The 21,285-nt window shown below is 49.8% G+C and overlaps 11 non-coding genes across 11 annotated transcripts; all 11 read left to right on the forward strand.

Moving 5' to 3' along the window:
* The first annotated feature begins 2,502 nt into the window (after positions 1-2,502).
* Positions 2,503-2,575, forward strand: Trnaa-cgc (transfer RNA alanine (anticodon CGC)). The gene has a single exon. It is a non-coding gene; the product is annotated as a tRNA-Ala (tRNA).
* Positions 2,576-4,093: 1,518 nt separating this feature from the next.
* Trnaa-cgc (transfer RNA alanine (anticodon CGC)) lies at positions 4,094-4,166 on the forward strand. The gene has a single exon. It is a non-coding gene; the product is annotated as a tRNA-Ala (tRNA).
* Positions 4,167-5,673: 1,507 nt separating this feature from the next.
* Positions 5,674-5,746, forward strand: Trnaa-cgc (transfer RNA alanine (anticodon CGC)). The gene has a single exon. It is a non-coding gene; the product is annotated as a tRNA-Ala (tRNA).
* Positions 5,747-7,253: 1,507 nt separating this feature from the next.
* On the forward strand, positions 7,254-7,326 carry Trnaa-cgc (transfer RNA alanine (anticodon CGC)). The gene has a single exon. It is a non-coding gene; the product is annotated as a tRNA-Ala (tRNA).
* A 1,507-nt stretch (positions 7,327-8,833) lies between these two features.
* Trnaa-cgc (transfer RNA alanine (anticodon CGC)) lies at positions 8,834-8,906 on the forward strand. The gene has a single exon. It is a non-coding gene; the product is annotated as a tRNA-Ala (tRNA).
* A 1,507-nt stretch (positions 8,907-10,413) lies between these two features.
* Positions 10,414-10,486, forward strand: Trnaa-cgc (transfer RNA alanine (anticodon CGC)). Its single transcript has one exon. It is a non-coding gene; the product is annotated as a tRNA-Ala (tRNA).
* A 1,518-nt stretch (positions 10,487-12,004) lies between these two features.
* On the forward strand, positions 12,005-12,077 carry Trnaa-cgc (transfer RNA alanine (anticodon CGC)). Its single transcript has one exon. It is a non-coding gene; the product is annotated as a tRNA-Ala (tRNA).
* Positions 12,078-14,839: 2,762 nt separating this feature from the next.
* Trnaa-cgc (transfer RNA alanine (anticodon CGC)) lies at positions 14,840-14,912 on the forward strand. Its single transcript has one exon. It is a non-coding gene; the product is annotated as a tRNA-Ala (tRNA).
* Positions 14,913-18,016: 3,104 nt separating this feature from the next.
* Positions 18,017-18,089, forward strand: Trnaa-cgc (transfer RNA alanine (anticodon CGC)). The gene has a single exon. It is a non-coding gene; the product is annotated as a tRNA-Ala (tRNA).
* Positions 18,090-19,607: 1,518 nt separating this feature from the next.
* Trnaa-cgc (transfer RNA alanine (anticodon CGC)) lies at positions 19,608-19,680 on the forward strand. The gene has a single exon. It is a non-coding gene; the product is annotated as a tRNA-Ala (tRNA).
* Positions 19,681-21,193: 1,513 nt separating this feature from the next.
* Positions 21,194-21,266, forward strand: Trnaa-cgc (transfer RNA alanine (anticodon CGC)). The gene has a single exon. It is a non-coding gene; the product is annotated as a tRNA-Ala (tRNA).
* The last annotated feature ends 19 nt before the right edge of the window (positions 21,267-21,285 follow it).

The raw sequence follows: 21,285 nt of genomic DNA on the forward strand, positions 1-21,285 counted from the left end.
CGAATGATTAGCATCCACAATTGGCAAGCGTGCTGTTATTAGTGCGCGGGAAGCACCCTCCTCCCACGCCTACACTTCATTTAGAAGCAGTACAAGTGTTCCCGTAAGATTCTCAAGCCTATGTCGGAAAGATCTGCCTTGCGCCGAGTTCACGTAAATCCCACTGCACATTCCTATTCTTTGCGTGCAGTCGGCTGCTACTGGTGTTGCTAGTTGTGACTGCTGATAACAGATGCCGTAGCAATCAATTCATGGAGTGAGTTGTATGTTTTGCGATAGTCTGTCTCTGACAAGCAAGCACAGGTGACATAGGTGCGAACACAGGAAGCTAGCAGACCGTCGCTGCCTGCAGACACCGAGCAGCCACTCTAGGAGGGCGGCCTAAGCCGTAGGCGAAATGTGCTCATTCGCTTTGGCGCGACGTCGAACTATAAATAATGCTGTCACTAGCGTGAGCGTCGTGGAAAGTCGGAAAAGTCGGCTGCGTGGGTGAGTGCCAAGTTTGGGGAGCGTTTTGTAGTATGCGCAGTGCAATGGAGACGTGGAAACTTGTTGTGGCCCAATATTTTGCAGTTGGACGACAAGATTAGTACACAGTAGTAAAGAGCGAGGCACTGAGTTGGCATGAATAATGGAGTGCACAATGGGGCTCGAGATGTGTTTGTTACCTCAGGTGCTGTATGATTGTCGACAAGGAGTGAAAACGGAGCAATTTGTGACGGCCCTTTCAATTTAAGACGTTAAAAACAGACGGAATTTGCATTTGTAATACCAGAGCATCGAAACTACTTGGAACTTTTGTGTATATGAACGTGTCCGCGCCTTTGTACTCTGCTCCCTTCACCGCTACAAACCAACCAACCATCGTGTCCGTGCGCATCAGAGTCGCGAAGAATGGGGAATAGCGCAGTTTGGTCGTGCCTGGGGCGTAGCTCAGTTGGTAGAGCGTTCGCTTCGCATGTGAAAGGTGCAGGGTTCAAGCCGCGGAGCCTCAATTTTTTGTGGTCAGTGCATTGTAAGTGTTGGTCGCGGCGAACCTAAAGGCACGCAAGATGTTGCAAAGCCAGCGTCACAGACTGATATGATGTATACTGACGTAAGGAGAGCAAGATGTAAGTGTGGTTACCGGCTGTTATCGAGGTGTCATCGAGTGCAGATCTGTCTTAGGTATCACGGCTTAACCTCATTGAAGTCTAGAGGGTGGACAACACGTTCGTCTTACTCAGAGCGGTGTCCGAACTCTATTTTCGACGTTATACGTGCCACTTTCAGTGTGGCCAACTACGATTCGATACAGAATGCACGAAACCTGAAGTACACCCTAACGGATACATAGAGAGTAGTGTTTGTCTGCTGAATAATGGGAGTGCAAGGGTCTGTGTCGTCTATATGGCTGTATGTAGCACCATCAGTCTTCGTGGGGGGCGGGCGTAGCTCAGATGGTAGAGCGCTCGCTTAGTATGCGAGAGGTACTGGGATCAATACCCAGTGCCTCCAGAATTTTTTACACGCATACATGCGCACCTTGCCATGCAAGTGGAATAATTCTCAGCCTGCAGATGTGTCTAGGAAGATACAAGCGAATGATTAGCATCCACAATTGGCAAGCGTGCTGTTATTAGTGCGCGGGAAGCACCCTCCTCCCACGCCTACACTTCATTTAGAAGCAGTACAAGTGTTCCCGTAAGATTCTCAAGCCTATGTCGGAAAGATCTGCCTTGCGCCGAGTTCACGTAAATCCCACTGCACATTCCTATTCTTTGCGTGCAGTCGGCTGCTACTGGTGTTGCTAGTTGTGACTGCTGATAACAGATGCCGTAGCAATCAATTCATGGAGTGAGTTGTATGTTTTGCGATAGTCTGTCTCTGACAAGCAAGCACAGGTGACATAGGTGCGAACACAGGAAGCTAGCAAACCGTCGCTGCCTGCAGACACCGAGCAGCCACTCTAGGAGGGCGGCCTAAGCCGTAGGCGAAATGTGCTCATTCGCTTTGGCGCGACGTCGAACTATAAATAATGCTGTCACTAGCGTGAGCGTCGTGGAAAGTCGGAAAAGTCGGCTGCGTGGGTGAGTGCCAAGTTTGGGGAGCGTTTTGTAGTATGCGCAGTGCAATGGAGACGTGGAAACTTGTTGTGGCCCAATATTTTGCAGTTGGACGACAAGATTAGTACACAGTAGTAAAGAGCGAGGCACTGAGTTGGCATGAATAATGGAGTGCACAATGGGGCTCGAGATGTGTTTGTTACCTCAGGTGCTGTATGATTGTCGACAAGGAGTGAAAACGGAGCAATTTGTGACGGCCCTTTCAATTTAAGACGTTAAAAACAGACGGAATTTGCATTTGTAATACCAGAGCATCGAAACTACTTGGAACTTTTGTGTATATGAACGTGTCCGCGCCTTTGTACTCTGCTCCCTTCACCGCTACAAACCAACCAACCATCGTGTCCGTGCGCATCAGAGTCGCGAAGAATGGGGAATAGCGCAGTTTGGTCGTGCCTGGGGCGTAGCTCAGTTGGTAGAGCGTTCGCTTCGCATGTGAAAGGTGCAGGGTTCAAGCCGCGGCGCCTCAATTTTTTGTGGTCAGTGCATTGTAAGTGTTGGTCGCGGCGAACCTAAAGGCACGCAAGATGTTGCAAAGCCAGCGTCACAGACTGATATGATGTATACTGACGTAAGGAGAGCAAGATGTAAGTGTGGGGACCGGCTGTTATCGAGGTGTCATCGAGTGCAGATCTGTCTTAGGTATCACGGCTTAACCTCATTGAAGTCTAGAGGGTGGACAACACGTTCGTCTTACTCAGAGCGGTGTCCGAACTCTATTTTCGACGTTATACGTGCCACTTTCAGTGTGGCCAACTACGATTCGATACAGAATGCACGAAACCTGAAGTACACCCTAACGGATACATAGAGAGTAGTGTTTGTCTGCTGAATAATGGGAGTGCAAGGGTCTGTGTCGTCTATATGGCTGTATGCAGCACCATTAGCCTTCGTGGGCGGCGGGCGTAGCTCAGATGGTAGAGCGCTCGCTTAGTATGCGAGAGGTACTGGGATCAATACCCAGTGCCTCCAGAATTTTTAACACACCTACATGCGCACCTTGCCATGCAAGTGGAATAATTCTCAGCCTGCAGATGTGTCTAGGAAGATACAAGCGAATGATTAGCATCCACAATTGGCAAGCGTGCTGTTATTAGTGCGCGGGAAGCACCCTCCTCCCACGCCTACACTTTATTTAGAAACAGTACAAGTGTTCCCGTAAGATTCTCAAGCCTATGTCGGAAAGATCTGCCTTGCGCCGAGTTCACGTAAATCCCACTGCACATTCCTATTCTTTGCGTGCAGTCGGCTGCTACTGGTGTTGCTAGTTGTGACTGCTGATAACAGATGCCGTAGCAATCAATTCATGGAGTGAGTTGTATGTTTTGCGATAGTCTGTCTCTGACAAGCAAGCACAGGTTACATAGATGCGAACACAGGAAGCTAGCAGACCCTCGCTGCCTGCAGACACCGAGCAGCCACTCTAGGAGGGCGGCCTAAGCCGTAGGCGAAATGTGCTCATTCGCTTTGGCGCGACGTCGAACTATAAATAATGCTGTCACTAGCGTGAGCGTTGCGTGAGCGTCGTGGAAAGTCGGAAAAGTCGGCTGCGTGGGTGAGTGCCAAGTTTGGGGAGCGTTTTGTAGTATGCGCAGTGCAATGGAGACGCGGAAACTTGTTGTGGCGCAGTGTTTTGCAGTTGGACGACAAGATTAGTACACAGTAGTAAAGAGCGAGGCACTGAGTTGGCATGAATAATGGAGAGCACAATGGGGCTCGAGATGTGTTTGTTACCTCAGGTGCTGTATGATTGTCGACTAGGAGTGAAAACGGAGCAATTTGTGACGGCTCTTTCAATTTAAGACGTTAAAAACAGACGTAATTTGCATTTGTAATACCAGAGCATCGAAACTACTTGGAACTTTTGTGTATATGAACGTGTCCGCGCCGTTGTACTCTGCTCCCTTCACCGCTACAAACCAACCAACCATCGTGTCCGTGCGCATCAGAGTCGCGAAGAATGGGGAATAGCGCAGTTTGGTCGTGCCTGGGGCGTAGCTCAGTTGGTAGAGCGTTCGCTTCGCATGTGAAAGGTGCAGGGTTCAAGCCGCGGCGCCTCAATTTTTTGTGGTCAGTGCATTGTAAGTGTTGGTCGCGGCGAACCTAAAGGCACGCAAGATGTTGCAAAGCCAGCGTCACAGACTGATATGATGTATACTGACGTAAGGAGAGCAAGATGTAAGTGTGGTTACCGGCTGTTATCGAGGTGTCATCGAGTGCAGATCTGTCTTAGGTATCACGGCTTAACCTCATTGAAGTCTAGAGGGTGGACAACACGTTCGTCTTACTCAGAGCGGTGTCCGAACTCTATTTTCGACGTTATACGTGCCACTTTCAGTGTGGCCAACTACGATTCGATACAGAATGCACGAAACCTGAAGTACACCCTAACGGATACATAGAGAGTAGTGTTTGTCTGCTGAATAATGGGAGTGCAAGGGTCTGTGTCGTCTATATGGCTGTATGTAGCACCATCAGTCTTCGTGGGGGGCGGGCGTAGCTCAGATGGTAGAGCGCTCGCTTAGTATGCGAGAGGTACTGGGATCAATACCCAGTGCCTCCAGAATTTTTTACACGCATACATGCGCACCTTGCCATGCAAGTGGAATAATTCTCAGCCTGCAGATGTGTCTAGGAAGATACAAGCGAATGATTAGCATCCACAATTGGCAAGCGTGCTGTTATTAGTGCGCGGGAAGCACCCTCCTCCCACGCCTACACTTCATTTAGAAGCAGTACAAGTGTTCCCGTAAGATTCTCAAGCCTATGTCGGAAAGATCTGCCTTGCGCCGAGTTCACGTAAATCCCACTGCACATTCCTATTCTTTGCGTGCAGTCGGCTGCTACTGGTGTTGCTAGTTGTGACTGCTGATAACAGATGCCGTAGCAATCAATTCATGGAGTGAGTTGTATGTTTTGCGATAGTCTGTCTCTGACAAGCAAGCACAGGTGACATAGGTGCGAACACAGGAAGCTAGCAGACCGTCGCTGCCTGCAGACACCGAGCAGCCACTCTAGGAGGGCGGCCTAAGCCGTAGGCGAAATGTGCTCATTCGCTATGGCGCGACGTCGAACTATAAATAATGCTGTCACTAGCGTGAGCGTCGTGGAAAGTCGGAAAAGTCGGCTGCGTGGGTGAGTGCCAAGTTTGGGGAGCGTTTTGTAGTATGCGCAGTGCAATGGAGACGTGGAAACTTGTTGTGGCCCAATATTTTGCAGTTGGACGACAAGATTAGTACACAGTAGTAAAGAGCGAGGCACTGAGTTGGCATGAATAATGGAGTGCACAATGGGGCTCGAGATGTGTTTGTTACCTCAGGTGCTGTATGATTGTCGACAAGGAGTGAAAACGGAGCAATTTGTGACGGCCCTTTCAATTTAAGACGTTAAAAACAGACGGAATTTGCATTTGTAATACCAGAGCATCGAAACTACTTGGAACTTTTGTGTATATGAACGTGTCCGCGCCTTTGTACTCTGCTCCCTTCACCGCTACAAACCAACCAACCATCGTGTCCGTGCGCATCAGAGTCGCGAAGAATGGGGAATAGCGCAGTTTGGTCGTGCCTGGGGCGTAGCTCAGTTGGTAGAGCGTTCGCTTCGCATGTGAAAGGTGCAGGGTTCAAGCCTCGGCGCCTCAATTCTTTGTGGTCAGTGCATTGTATGTGTTGGTCGCGGCGAACCTAAAGGCACGCAAGATGTTGCAAAGCCAGCGTCACAAACTGATATGATGTATACTGACGTAAGGAGAGCAAGATGTAAGTGTGGGGACCGGCTGTTATCGAGGTGTCATCGAGTGCAGATCTGTCTTAGGTATCACGGCTTAACCTCATTGAAGTCTAGAGGGTGGACAACACGTTCGTCTTACTCAGAGCGGTGTCCGAACTCTATTTTCGACGTTATACGTGCCACTTTCAGTGTGGCCAACTACGATTCGATACAGAATGCACGAAACCTGAAGTACACCCTAACGGATACATAGAGAGTAGTGTTTGTCTGCTGAATAATGGGAGTGCAAGGGTCTGTGTCGTCTATATGGCTGTATGTAGCACCATTAGTCTTCGTGGGGGGCGGGCGTAGCTCAGATGGTAGAGCGCTCGCTTAGTATGCGAGAGGTACTGGTATCAATACCCAGTGCCTCCAGAATTTTTAACACACCTACATGCGCACCTTGCCATGCAAGTGGAATAATTCTCAGCCTGCAGATGTGTCTAGGAAGATACAAGCGAATGATTAGCATCCACAATTGGCAAGCGTGCTGTTATTAGTGCGCGGGAAGCACCCTCCTCCCACGCCACCACTTTATTTAGAAACAGTACAAGTGTTCCCGTAAGATTCTCAAGCCTATGTCGGAAAGATCTGCCTTGCGCCGAGTTCACGTAAATCCCACTGCACATTCCTATTCTTTGCGTGCAGTCGGCTGCTACTGGTGTTGCTAGTTGTGACTGCTGATAACAGATGCCGTAGCAATCAATTCATGGAGTGAGTTGTATGTTTTGCGATAGTCTGTCTCTGACAAGCAAGCACAGGTGACATAGGTGCGAACACAGGAAGCTAGCAGACCCTCGCTGCCTGCAGACACCGAGCAGCCACTCTAGGAGGGCGGCCTAAGCCATAGGCGAAATGTGCTCATTCGCTTTCGCGCGACGTCGAACTATAAATAATGCTGTCACTAGCGTGAGCGTCGTGGAAAGTCGGAAAAGTCGGCTGCGTGGGTGAGTGCCAAGTTTGGGGAGCGTTTTGTAGTATGCGCAGTGCAATGGAGACGCGGAAACTTGTTGTGGCCCAGTGTTTTGCAGTTGGACGACAAGATTAGTACACAGTAGTAAAGAGCGAGGCACTGAGTTGGCATGAATAATGGAGAGCACAATGGGGCTCGAGATGTGTTTGTTACCTCAGGTGCTGTATGATTGTCGACTAGGAGTGAAAACGGAGCAATTTGTGACGGCTCTTTCAATTTAAGACGTTAAAAACAGACGGAATTTGCATTTGTAATACCAGAGCATCGAAACTACTTGGAACTTTTGTGTATATGAACGTGTCCGCGCCGTTGTACTCTGCTCCCTTCACCGCTACAAACCAACCAACCATCGTGTCCGTGCGCATCAGAGTCGCGAAGAATGGGGAATAGCGCAGTTTGGTCGTGCCTGGGGCGTAGCTCAGTTGGTAGAGCGTTCGCTTCGCATGTGAAAGGTGCAGGGTTCAAGCCGCGGCGCCTCAATTTTTTGTGGTCAGTGCATTGTAAGTGTTGGTCGCGGCGAACCTAAAGGCACGCAAGATGTTGCAAAGCCAGCGTCACAGACTGATATGATGTATACTGACGTAAGGAGAGCAAGATGTAAGTGTTGGGACCGGCTGTTATCGAGGTGTCATCGAGTGCAGATCTGTCTTAGGTATCACGGCTTAACCTCATTGAAGTCTAGAGGGTGGACAACACGTTCGTCTTACTCAGAGCGGTGTCCGAACTCTATTTTCGACGTTATACGTGCCACTTTCAGTGTGGCCAACTACGATTCGATACAGAATGCACGAAACCTGAAGTACACCCTAACGGATACATAGAGAGTAGTGTTTGTCTGCTGAATAATGGGAGTGCAAGGGTCTGTGTCGTCTATATGGCTGTATGCAGCACCATTAGCCTTCGTGGGCGGCGGGCGTAGCTCAGATGGTAGAGCGCTCGCTTAGTATGCGAGAGGTACTGGGATCAATACCCAGTGCCTCCAGAATTTTTAACACACCTACATGCGCACCTTGCCATGCAAGTGGAATAATTCTCAGCCTGCAGATGTGTCTAGGAAGATACAAGCGAATGATTAGCATCCACAATTGGCAAGCGTGCTGTTATTAGTGCGCGGGAAGCACCCTCCTCCCACGCCTACACTTTATTTAGAAACAGTACAAGTGTTCCCGTAAGATTCTCAAGCCTATGTCGGAAAGATCTGCCTTGCGCCGAGTTCACGTAAATCCCACTGCACATTCCTATTCTTTGCGTGCAGTCGGCTGCTACTGGTGTTGCTAGTTGTGACTGCTGATAACAGATGCCGTAGCAATCAATTCATGGAGTGAGTTGTATGTTTTGCGATAGTCTGTCTCTGACAAGCAAGCACAGGTTACATAGATGCGAACACAGGAAGCTAGCAGACCCTCGCTGCCTGCAGACACCGAGCAGCCACTCTAGGAGGGCGGCCTAAGCCGTAGGCGAAATGTGCTCATTCGCTTTGGCGCGACGTCGAACTATAAATAATGCTGTCACTAGCGTGAGCGTTGCGGAAAGTCGGAAAAGTCGGCTGCGTGGGTGAGTGCCAAGTTTGGGGAGCGTTTTGTAGTATGCGCAGTGCAATGGAGACGCGGAAACTTGTTGTGGCCCAGTGTTTTGCAGTTGGACGACAAGATTAGTACACAGTAGTAAAGAGCGAGGCACTGAGTTGGCATGAATAATGGAGAGCACAATGGGGCTCGAGATGTGTTTGTTACCTCAGGTGCTGTATGATTGTCGACTAGGAGTGAAAACGGAGCAATTTGTGACGGCTCTTTCAATTTAAGACGTTAAAAACAGACGTAATTTGCATTTGTAATACCAGAGCATCGAAACTACTTGGAACTTTTGTGTATATGAACGTGTCCGCGCCGTTGTACTCTGCTCCCTTCACCGCTACAAACCAACCAACCATCGTGTCCGTGCGCATCAGAGTCGCGAAGAATGGGGAATAGCGCAGTTTGGTCGTGCCTGGGGCGTAGCTCAGTTGGTAGAGCGTTCGCTTCGCATGTGAAAGGTGCAGGGTTCAAGCCGCGGCGCCTCAATTTTTTGTGGTCAGTGCATTGTAAGTGTTGGTCGCGGCGAACCTAAAGGCACGCAAGATGTTGCAAAGCCAGCGTCACAGACTGATATGATGTATACTGACGTAAGGAGAGCAAGATGTAAGTGTGGGGACCGGCTGTTATCGAGGTGTCATCGAGTGCAGATCTGTCTTAGGTATCACGGCTTAACCTCATTGAAGTCTAGAGGGTGGACAACACGTTCGTCTTACTCAGAGCGGTGTCCGAACTCTATTTTCGACGTTATACGTGCCACTTTCAGTGTGGCCAACTACGATTCGATACAGAATGCACGAAACCTGAAGTACACCCTAACGGATACATAGAGAGTAGTGTTTGTCTGCTGAATAATGGGAGTGCAAGGGTCTGTGTCGTCTATATGGCTGTATGCAGCACCATTAGCCTTCGTGGGCGGCGGGCGTAGCTCAGATGGTAGAGCGCTCGCTTAGTATGCGAGAGGTACTGGGATCAATACCCAGTGCCTCCAGAATTTTTAACACACCTACATGCGCACCTTGCCATGCAAGTGGAATAATTCTCAGCCTGCAGATGTGTCTAGGAAGATACAAGCGAATGATTAGCATCCACAATTGGCAAGCGTGCTGTTATTAGTGCGCGGGAAGCACCCTCCTCCCACGCCTACACTTTATTTAGAAACAGTACAAGTGTTCCCGTAAGATTCTCAAGCCTATGTCGGAAAGATCTGCCTTGCGCCGAGTTCACGTAAATCCCACTGCACATTCCTATTCTTTGCGTGCAGTCGGCTGCTACTGGTGTTGCTAGTTGTGACTGCTGATAACAGATGCCGTAGCAATCAATTCATGGAGTGAGTTGTATGTTTTGCGATAGTCTGTCTCTGACAAGCAAGCACAGGTTACATAGATGCGAACACAGGAAGCTAGCAGACCCTCGCTGCCTGCAGACACCGAGCAGCCACTCTAGGAGGGCGGCCTAAGCCGTAGGCGAAATGTGCTCATTCGCTTTGGCGCGACGTCGAACTATAAATAATGCTGTCACTAGCGTGAGCGTTGCGGAAAGTCGGAAAAGTCGGCTGCGTGGGTGAGTGCCAAGTTTGGGGAGCGTTTTGTAGTATGCGCAGTGCAATGGAGACGCGGAAACTTGTTGTGGCCCAGTGTTTTGCAGTTGGACGACAAGATTAGTACACAGTAGTAAAGAGCGAGGCACTGAGTTGGCATGAATAATGGAGAGCACAATGGGGCTCGAGATGTGTTTGTTACCTCAGGTGCTGTATGATTGTCGACTAGGAGTGAAAACGGAGCAATTTGTGACGGCTCTTTCAATTTAAGACGTTAAAAACAGACGTAATTTGCATTTGTAATACCAGAGCATCGAAACTACTTGGAACTTTTGTGTATATGAACGTGTCCGCGCCGTTGTACTCTGCTCCCTTCACCGCTACAAACCAACCAACCATCGTGTCCGTGCGCATCAGAGTCGCGAAGAATGGGGAATAGCGCAGTTTGGTCGTGCCTGGGGCGTAGCTCAGTTGGTAGAGCGTTCGCTTCGCATGTGAAAGGTGCAGGGTTCAAGCCGCGGCGCCTCAATTTTTTGTGGTCAGTGCATTGTAAGTGTTGGTCGCGGCGAACCTAAAGGCACGCAAGATGTTGCAAAGCCAGCGTCACAGACTGATATGATGTATACTGACGTAAGGAGAGCAAGATGTAAGTGTGGGGACCGGCTGTTATCGAGGTGTCATCGAGTGCAGATCTGTCTTAGGTATCACGGCTTAACCTCATTGAAGTCTAGAGGGTGGACAACACGTTCGTCTTACTCAGAGCGGTGTCCGAACTCTATTTTCGACGTTATACGTGCCACTTTCAGTGTGGCCAACTACGATTCGATACAGAATGCACGAAACCTGAAGTACACCCTAACGGATACATAGAGAGTAGTGTTTGTCTGCTGAATAATGGGAGTGCAAGGGTCTGTGTCGTCTATATGGCTGTATGCAGCACCATTAGCCTTCGTGGGCGGCGGGCGTAGCTCAGATGGTAGAGCGCTCGCTTAGTATGCGAGAGGTACTGGGATCAATACCCAGTGCCTCCAGAATTTTTAACACACCTACATGCGCACCTTGCCATGCAAGTGGAATAATTCTCAGCCTGCAGATGTGTCTAGGAAGATACAAGCGAATGATTAGCATCCACAATTGGCAAGCGTGCTGTTATTAGTGCGCGGGAAGCACCCTCCTCCCACGCCTACACTTTATTTAGAAACAGTACAAGTGTTCCCGTAAGATTCTCAAGCCTATGTCGGAAAGATCTGCCTTGCGCCGAGTTCACGTAAATCCCACTGCACATTCCTATTCTTTGCGTGCAGTCGGCTGCTACTGGTGTTGCTAGTTGTGACTGCTGATAACAGATGCCGTAGCAATCAATTCATGGAGTGAGTTGTATGTTTTGCGATAGTCTGTCTCTGACAAGCAAGCACAGGTTACATAGATGCGAACACAGGAAGCTAGCAGACCCTCGCTGCCTGCAGACACCGAGCAGCCACTCTAGGAGGGCGGCCTAAGCCGTAGGCGAAATGTGCTCATTCGCTTTGGCGCGACGTCGAACTATAAATAATGCTGTCACTAGCGTGAGCGTTGCGTGAGCGTCGTGGAAAGTCGGAAAAGTCGGCTGCGTGGGTGAGTGCCAAGTTTGGGGAGCGTTTTGTAGTATGCGCAGTGCAATGGAGACGCGGAAACTTGTTGTGGCCCAGTGTTTTGCAGTTGGACGACAAGATTAGTACACAGTAGTAAAGAGCGAGGCACTGAGTTGGCATGAATAATGGAGAGCACAATGGGGCTCGAGATGTGTTTGTTACCTCAGGTGCTGTATGATTGTCGACTAGGAGTGAAAACGGAGCAATTTGTGACGGCTCTTTCAATTTAAGACGTTAAAAACAGACGTAATTTGCATTTGTAATACCAGAGCATCGAAACTACTTGGAACTTTTGTGTATATGAACGTGTCCGCGCCGTTGTACTCTGCTCCCTTCACCGCTACAAACCAACCAACCATCGTGTCCGTGCGCATCAGAGTCGCGAAGAATGGGGAATAGCGCAGTTTGGTCGTGCCTGGGGCGTAGCTCAGTTGGTAGAGCGTTCGCTTCGCATGTGAAAGGTGCAGGGTTCAAGCCGCGGCGCCTCAATTTTTTGTGGTCAGTGCATTGTAAGTGTTGGTCGCGGCGAACCTAAAGGCACGCAAGATGTTGCAAAGCCAGCGTCACAGACTGATATGATGTATACTGACGTAAGGAGAGCAAGATGTAAGTGTGGGGACCGGCTGTTATCGAGGTGTCATCGAGTGCAGATCTGTCTTAGGTATCACGGCTTAACCTCATTGAAGTCTAGAGGGTGGACAACACGTTCGTCTTACTCAGAGCGGTGTCCGAACTCTATTTTCGACGTTATACGTGCCACTTTCAGTGTGGCCAACTACGATTCGATACAGAATGCACGAAACCTGAAGTACACCCTAACGGATACATAGAGAGTAGTGTTTGTCTGCTGAATAATGGGAGTGCAAGGGTCTGTGTCGTCTATATGGCTGTATGCAGCACCATTAGCCTTCGTGGGCGGCGGGCGTAGCTCAGATGGTAGAGCGCTCGCTTAGTATGCGAGAGGTACTGGAATCAATACCCAGTGCCTCCAGAATTTTTAACACACCTACATGCGCACCTTGCCATGCAAGTGGAATAATTCTCAGCCTGCAGATGTGTCTAGGAAGATACAAGCGAATGATTAGCATCCACAATTGGCAAGCGTGCTGTTATTAGTGCGCGGGAAGCACCCTCCTCCCACGCCTACACTTTATTTAGAAACAGTACAAGTGTTCCCGTAAGATTCTCAAGCCTATGTCGGAAAGATCTGCCTTGCGCCGAGTTCACGTAAATCCCACTGCACATTCCTATTCTTTGCGTGCAGTCGGCTGCTACTGGTGTTGCTAGTTGTGACTGCTGATAACAGATGCCGTAGCAATCAATTCATGGAGTGAGTTGTATGTTTTGCGATAGTCTGTCTCTGACAAGCAAGCACAGGTTACATAGATGCGAACACAGGAAGCTAGCAGACCCTCGCTGCCTGCAGACACCGAGCAGCCACTCTAGGAGGGCGGCCTAAGCCGTAGGCGAAATGTGCTCATTCGCTTTGGCGCGACGTCGAACTATAAATAATGCTGTCACTAGCGTGAGCGTTCTCAAGGTCAATCCTTCCAAGACCCAGGCGATCATTGTAGGCAAAACCACTCGTTCCTTCCGTCTCCTTGATTTCTATCTTACTATTTATGGCCGTCCCATCACCCTCACACCTACTCTCAAGTACCTTGGTGTCACCCTCGACCGTCGCCTCTCCTGGAACCCACATCTCCGGACGATCCAAGCCAAGGCACGCTCCCGCCTCCGCCTCCTTAAGCTCCTTTCTGGCCGTACATGGGGTCTGGACCCTTCCACCATCCTCTACACCTACAAGTCCCTCATCCGTCCTATCCTTTGCTATGCTCATCCCGCCTGGATCTCTGCCCCTCCTACCTTCTACAAGTCCATTCAGATCCTAGAACGCCATGCGCTCCGCCTCGCCTATCGCATCCGTCTCCCTTCCCCCACGCGGATCCTCTATGACCTGATTCCCTTCCCGCACCTCCTCCTTTTCCTCGAACGGTTACGGATCCTCTACACCTCCCGCAAGCTTGATCCTCCACACCCTCTTGTCTCTCCCATCCTCTCCCACCCCAACCCGCTGCCGCGCCTGCATTCCTATATCCCACCTGCTCTCCATCTTTACACCCTCCACACCCTCTCCCTCGGTGGCTTCCGTCAACTCCCCCTCCCTGATGATGCCCTCCTCCCCTCCATCTACCCCTCCTACCAACTTTGAGCCTTACCTTCCCTCTCCTCTCCTTTTCCTGTGGGCACCCTCTCTCCCTTCTCTCCCTCCCTCCCCTCCCCTTTCTCCTTGGGCTTCCACTCCCCCTACCCTCCCCCTTCTCCTCCATCCCTCTCCTCCACTGGCATCTTCCCCTCCCCCTCTCTCTCCTCTTCCCCACACCTTTTCCCCTTGGCAGGCCACGACTCTGCTGTCTTCCATCAGTTACTTTCATCGTCCTACGCCGAAGACCATCGCATGTGTTTGTGCCTCGACTCTCCTGCAGTGTGTTTGTGTTTCGTCGTTTGTGCTCCGCTGGTTCACGTGTGGCCATCTGCCATCTGCGTTTGTGCACCGTGTTTCTCCGCTTTTATCCATTGTGCTACGCACGTGACCGACTCCGTTTTAACTCTGTTTTGTCTACGGTTTGTACCCCGCCGTCTTGATTGTTTTTATATCTCACTCATCTCTGTTCTGTGTATACTCTGAGGCCGAAGAGCGGCATACTTGGTCCGCTGCCGGCCTACCTGTTTGTCACAGGTATTAAAATCACAATAAAGGAAAAAAAAAAAAAAAAAGCGTGAGCGTTGCGGAAAGTCGGAAAAGTCGGCTGCGTGGGTGAGTGCCAAGTTTGGGGAGCGTTTTGTAGTATGCGCAGTGCAATGGAGACGCGGAAACTTGTTGTGGCCCAGTGTTTTGCAGTTGGACGACAAGATTAGTACACAGTAGTAAAGAGCGAGGCACTGAGTTGGCATGAATAATGGAGAGCACAATGGGGCTCGAGATGTGTTTGTTACCTCAGGTGCTGTATGATTGTCGACAAGGAGTGAAAACGGAGCAATTTGTGACGGCTCTTTCAATTTAAGACGTTAAAAACAGACGGAATTTGCATTTGTAATACTAGAGCATCGAAACTACTTGGAACTTTTGTGTATATGAACGTGTCCGCGCCGTTGTACTCTGCTCCCTTCACCGCTACAAACCAACCAACCATCGTGTCCGTGCGCATCAGAGTCGCGAAGAATGGGGAATAGCGCAGTTTGGTCGTGCCTGGGGCGTAGCTCAGTTGGTAGAGCGTTCGCTTCGCATGTGAAAGGTGCAGGGTTCAAGCCGCGGCGCCTCAATTTTTTGTGGTCAGTGCATTGTAAGTGTTGGTCGCGGCGAACCTAAAGGCACGCAAGATGTTGCAAAGCCAGCGTCACAGACTGATATGATGTATACTGACGTAAGGAGAGCAAGATGTAAGTGTGGGGACCGGCTGTTATCGAGGTGTCATCGAGTGCAGATCTGTCTTAGGTATCACGGCTTAACCTCATTGAAGTCTAGAGGGTGGACAACACGTTCGTCTTACTCAGAGCGGTGTCCGAACTCTATTTTCGACGTTATACGTGCCACTTTCAGTGTGGCCAACTACGATTCGATACAGAATGCACGAAACCTGAAGTACACCCTAACGGATACATAGAGAGTAGTGTTTGTCTGCTGAATAATGGGAGTGCAAGGGTCTGTGTCGTCTATATGGCTGTATGCAGCACCATTAGCCTTCGTGGGGGGCGGGCGTAGCTCAGATGGTAGAGCGCTCGCTTAGTATGCGAGAGGTACTGGGATCAATACCCAGTGCATCCAGAATTTTTAACACACCTACATGCGCACCTTGCCATGCAAGTGGAATAATTCTCAGCCTGCAGATGTGTCTAGGAAGATACAAGCGAATGATTATCATCCACAATTGGCAAGCGTGCTGTTATTAGTGCGCGGGAAGCACCCTCCTAACACGCCTACACTTTATTTAGAAACAGTACAAGTGTTCCCGTAAGATTCTCAAGCCTATGTCGGAAAGATCTGCCTTGCGCCGAGTTCACGTAAATCCCACTGCACATTCCTATTCTTTGCGTGCAGTCGGCTGCTACTGGTGTTGCTAGTTGTGACTGCTGATAACAGATGCCGTAGCAATCAATTCATGGAGTGAGTTGTATGTTTTGCGATAGTCTGTCTCTGACAAGCAAGCACAGGTTACATAGATGCGAACACAGGAAGCTAGCAGACCCTCGCTGCCTGCAGACACCGAGCAGCCACTCTAGGAGGGCGGCCTAAGCCGTAGGCGAAATGTGCTCATTCGCTTTGGCGCGACGTCGAACTATAAATAATGCTGTCACTAGCGTGAGCGTTGCGTGAGCGTCGTGGAAAGTCGGAAAAGTCGGCTGCGTGGGTGAGTGCCAAGTTTGGGGAGCGTTTTGTAGTATGCGCAGTGCAATGGAGACGCGGAAACTTGTTGTGGCCCAGTGTTTTGCAGTTGGACGACAAGATTAGTACACAGTACTAAAGAGCGAGGCACTGAGTTGGCATGAATAATGGAGAGCACAATGGGGCTCGAGATGTGTTTGTTACCTCAGGTGCTGTATGATTGTCGACAAGGAGTGAAAACGGAGCAATTTGTGACGGCTCTTTCAATTTAAGACGTTAAAAACAGACGGAATTTGCATTTGTAATACCAGAGCATCGAAACTACTTGGAACTTTTGTGTATATGAACGTGTCCGCGCCGTTGTACTCTGCTCCCTTCACCGCTACAAACCAACCAACCATCGTGTCCGTGCGCATCAGAGTCGCAAAGAATGGGGAATAGCGCAGTTTGGTCGTGCCTGGGGCGTAGCTCAGTTGGTAGGGCGTTCGCTTCGCATGTGAAAGGTGCAGGGTTCAAGCCGCGGCGCCTCAATTTTTTGTGGTCAGTGCATTGTAAGTGTTGGTCGCGGCGAACCTAAAGGCACGCAAGATGTTGCAAAGCCAGCGTCACAGACTGATATGATGTATACTGACGTAAGGAGAGCAAGATGTAAGTGTGGTTACCGGCTGTTATCGAGGTGTCATCGAGTGCAGATCTGTCTTAGGTATCACGGCTTAACCTCATTGAAGTCTAGAGGGTGGACAACACGTTCGTCTTACTCAGAGCGGTGTCCGAACTCTATTTTCGACGTTATACGTGCCACTTTCAGTGTGGCCAACTACGATTCGATACAGAATGCACGAAACCTGAAGTACACCCTAACGGATACATAGAGAGTAGTGTTTGTCTGCTGAATAATGGGAGTGCAATGGTCTGTGTCGTCTATATGGCTGTATGTAGCACCATTAGTCTTCGGGCGGGCGTAGCTCAGATGGTAGAGCGCTCGCTTAGTATCCGAGAGGTACTGGGATCAATACCCCGTGCCTCCAGAACTTTTAACACACCTACATGCGCACCTTGCCATGCAAGTGGAATAATTCTCAGCCTGCAGATGTGTCTAGGAAGATACAAGCGAATGATTAGCATCCACAATTGGCAAGCGTGCTGTTATTAGTGCGCGGGAAGCACCCTCCTCCCACGCCTACACATAATTTAGAAACAGTACAAGTGTTCCCGTAAGATTCTCAAGCCTATGTCGGAAAGATCTGCCTTGCGCCGAGTTCATGTAAATCCCACTGCACATTCCTATTCTTTGCGTGCAGTCGGCTGCTACTGGTGTTGCTAGTTGTGACTGCTGATAACAGATGCCGTAGCAATCAATTCATGGAGTTTGTTGCATGTTTTGCGATAGTCTGTCTCTGACAAGCAAGCACAGGTTACATAGATGCCAACACAGGAAGCTAGCAGACCCTCGCTGCCTGCAGACACCGAGCAGCCACTCTAGGAGGGCGGCCTAAGCCGTAGGCGAAATGTGCTCATTCGCTTTGGCGCGACGTCGAACTATAAATAATGCTGTCACTAGAGTGAGCGTTGCGTGAGCGTCGTGGAAAGTCGGAAAAGTCGGCTGCGTGGGTGAGAGCCAAGTTTGGGGAGCGTTTTGTAGTATGCGCAGTGCAATGGAGATGCGGAAACTTGTTGTGGCACAGTGTTTTGCAGTTGGACGACAAGATTGGTACACAGTGGTAAAGAGCGAAGCACTGAGTTGGCATGAGTAATGAAGTGCACAATGGGGCTCGAGATGTGTTTGTTACCTCAGGTGCTGTATGATTGTCGACAAGGAGTGAAAACGGAGCAATTTGTGACGGCTCTTTCAATTTAAGACGTTAAAAACAGACGGAATTTGCATTTGTAATACCAGAGCATCGAAACTACTTGGAACTTTTGTGTATATGAACGTGTCCGCGCCGTTGTACTCTGCTCCCTTCACCGCTACAAACCAACCAACCATCGTGTCCGTGCGCATCAGAGTCGCGAAGAATGGGGAATAGCGCAGTTTGGTCGTGCCTGGGGCGTAGCTCAGTTGGTAGAGCGTTCGCTTCGCATGTGAAAGGTGCAGGGTTCAAGCCGCGGCGCCTCAATTTTTTGTGGTCAGTGCATTGTAAGTGTTGGTCGCGGCGAACCTAAAGGCACGCAAGATGTTGCAAAGCCAGCGTCACAGACTGATATGATGTATACTGACGTAAGGAGAGCAAGATGTAAGTGTGGGGACCGGCTGTTATCGAGGTGTCATCGAGTGCAGATCTGTCTTAGGTATCACGGCTTAACCTCATTGAAGTCTAGAGGGTGGACAACACGTTCGTCTTACTCAGAGCGGTGTCCGAACTCTATTTTCGACGTTATACGTGCCACTTTCAGTGTGGCCAACTACGATTCGATACAGAATGCACGAAACCTGAAGTACACCCTAACGGATACATAGAGAGTAGTGTTTGTCTGCTGAATAATGGGAGTGCAAGGGTCTGTGTCGTCTATATGGCTGTATGCAGCACCATTAGCCTTCGTGGGGGGCGGGCGTAGCTCAGATGGTAGGGCGGTCGCTTAGTATGCGAGAGGTATTGGGATCAATACCCAGTGCCTCCAGAATTTTTAACACACCTACATGCGCACCTTGCCATGCAAGTGGAATAATTCTCAGCCTGCAGATGTGTCTAGGAAGATACAAGCGAATGATTAGCATCCACAATTGGCAAGCGTGCTGTTATTAGTGCGCGGGAAGCACCCTCCTCCCACGCCTACACTTTATTTAGAAACAGTACAAGTGTTCCCGTAAGATTCTCAAGCCTATGTCGGAAAGATCTGCCTTGCGCCGAGTTCACGTAAATCCCACTGCACATTCCTATTCTTTGCGTGCAGTCGGCTGCTACTGGTGTTGCTAGTTGTGACTGCTGATAACAGATGCCGTAGCAATCAATTCATGGAGTGAGTTGTATGTTTTGCGATAGTCTGTCTCTGACAAGCAAGCACAGGTTACATAGATGCGAACACAGGAAGCTAGCAGACCCTCGCTGCCTGCAGACACCGAGCAGCCACTCTAGGAGGGCGGCCTAAGCCGTAGGCGAAATGTGCTCATTCGCTTTGGCGCGACGTCGAACTATAAATAATGCTGTCACTAGAGTGAGCGTTGCGTGAGCGTCGTGGAAAGTCGGAAAAGTCGGCTGCGTGGGTGAGAGCCAAGTTTGGGGAGCGTTTTGTAGTATGCGCAGTGCAATGGAGATGCGGAAACTTGTTGTGGCACAGTGTTTTGCAGTTGGACGACAAGATTGGTACACAGTGGTAAAGAGCGAAGCACTGAGTTGGCATGAGTAATGAAGTGCACAATGGGGCTCGAGATGTGTTTGTTACCTCAGGTGCTGTATGATTGTCGACAAGGAGTGAAAACGGAGCAATTTGTGACGGCTCTTTCAATTTAAGACGTTAAAAACAGACGGAATTTGCATTTGTAATACCAGAGCATCGAAACTACTTGGAACTTTTGTGTATATGAACGTGTCCGCGCCGTTGTACTCTGCTCCCTTCACCGCTACAAACCAACCAACCATCGTGTCCGTGCGCATCAGAGTCGCGAAGAATGGGGAATAGCGCAGTTTGGTCGTGCCTGGGGCGTAGCTCAGTTGGTAGAGCGTTCGCTTCGCATGTGAAAGGTGCAGGGTTCAAGCCGCGGCGCCTCAATTTTTTGTGGTCAGTGCATTGTAAGTGTTGGTCGCGGCGAACCTAAAGGCACGCAAGATGTTGCAAAGCCAGCGTCACAGACTGATATGATGTATACTGACGTAAGGAGAGCAAGATGTAAGTGTGGTTACCGGCTGTTATCGAGGTGTCATCGAGTGCAGATCTGTCTTAGGTATCACGGCTTAACCTCATTGAAGTCTAGAGGGTGGACAACACGTTCGTCTTACTCAGAGCGGTGTCCGAACTCTATTTTCGACGTTATACGTGCCACTTTCAGTGTGGCCAACTACGATTCGATACAGAATGCACGAAACCTGAAGTACACCCTAACGGATACATAGAGAGTAGTGTTTGTCTGCTGAATAATGGGAGTGCAATGGTCTGTGTCGTCTATATGGCTGTATGTAGCACCATTAGTCTTCGGGCGGGCGTAGCTCAGATGGTAGAGCGCTCGCTTAGTATGCGAGAGGTACTGGGATCAATATCCAGTGCCTCCAGAACTTTTAACACACCTACATGCGCACCTTGCCATGCAAGTGGAATAATTCTCAGCCTGCAGATGTGTCTAGGAAGATACAAGCGAATGATTAGCATCCACAATTGGCAAGCGTGCTGTTATTAGTGCGCGGGAAGCACCCTCCTCCCACGCCACCACTTTATTTAGAAACAGTACAAGTGTTCCCGTAAGATTCTCAAGCCTATGTCGGAAAGATCTGCCTTGCGCCGAGTTCACGTAAATCCCACTGCACATTCCTATTCTTTGCGTGCAGTCGGCTGCTACTGGTATAGCTAGTTGTGACTGCTGATAACAGATGCCGTAGCAATCAATTCATGGAGTGAGTTGTATGTTTTGCGATAGTCTGTCTCTGACAAGCAAGCACAGGTTACATAGATGCGAACACAGGAAGCTAGCAGACCCTCGCTGCCTGCAGACACCGAGCAGCCACTCTAGGAGGGCGGCCTAAGCCGTAGGCGAAATGTGCTCATTCGCTTTGGCGCGACGTCGAACTATAAATAATGCTGTCACTAGAGTGAGCGTTGCGTGAGCGTCGTGGAAAGTCGGAAAAGTCGGCTGCGTGGGTGAGAGCCAAGTTTGGGGAGCGTTTTGTAGTATGCGCAGTGCAATGGAGATGCGGAAACTTGTTGTGGCCCAGTGTTTTGCAGTTGGACGACAAGATTGGTACACAGTGGTAAAGAGCGAAGCACTGAGTTGGCATGAGTAATGAAGTGCACAATGGGGCTCGAGATGTGTTTGTTACCTCAGGTGCTGTATGATTGTCGACAAGGAGTGAAAACGGAGCAATTTGTGACGGCTCTTTCAATTTAAGACGTTAAAAACAGACGGAATTTGCATTTGTAATACCAGAGCATCGAAACTACTTGGAACTTTTGTGTATATGAACGTGTCCGCGCCGTTGTACTCTGCTCCCTTCACCGCTACAAACCAACCAACCGTCGTGTCCGTGCGCATCAGAGTCGCGAAGAATGGGGAATAGCGCAGTTTGGTCGTGCCTGGGGCGTAGCTCAGTTGGTAGAGCGTTCGCTTCGCATGTGAAAGGTGCAGGGTTCAAGCCGCGGCGCCTCAATTTTTTGTGGTCAGTGCAT

This window comes from Schistocerca gregaria, chromosome 10 (genome assembly GCF_023897955.1).
Source record: "Schistocerca gregaria isolate iqSchGreg1 chromosome 10, iqSchGreg1.2, whole genome shotgun sequence".
NCBI lineage: Eukaryota > Metazoa > Arthropoda > Insecta > Orthoptera > Acrididae > Schistocerca > Schistocerca gregaria.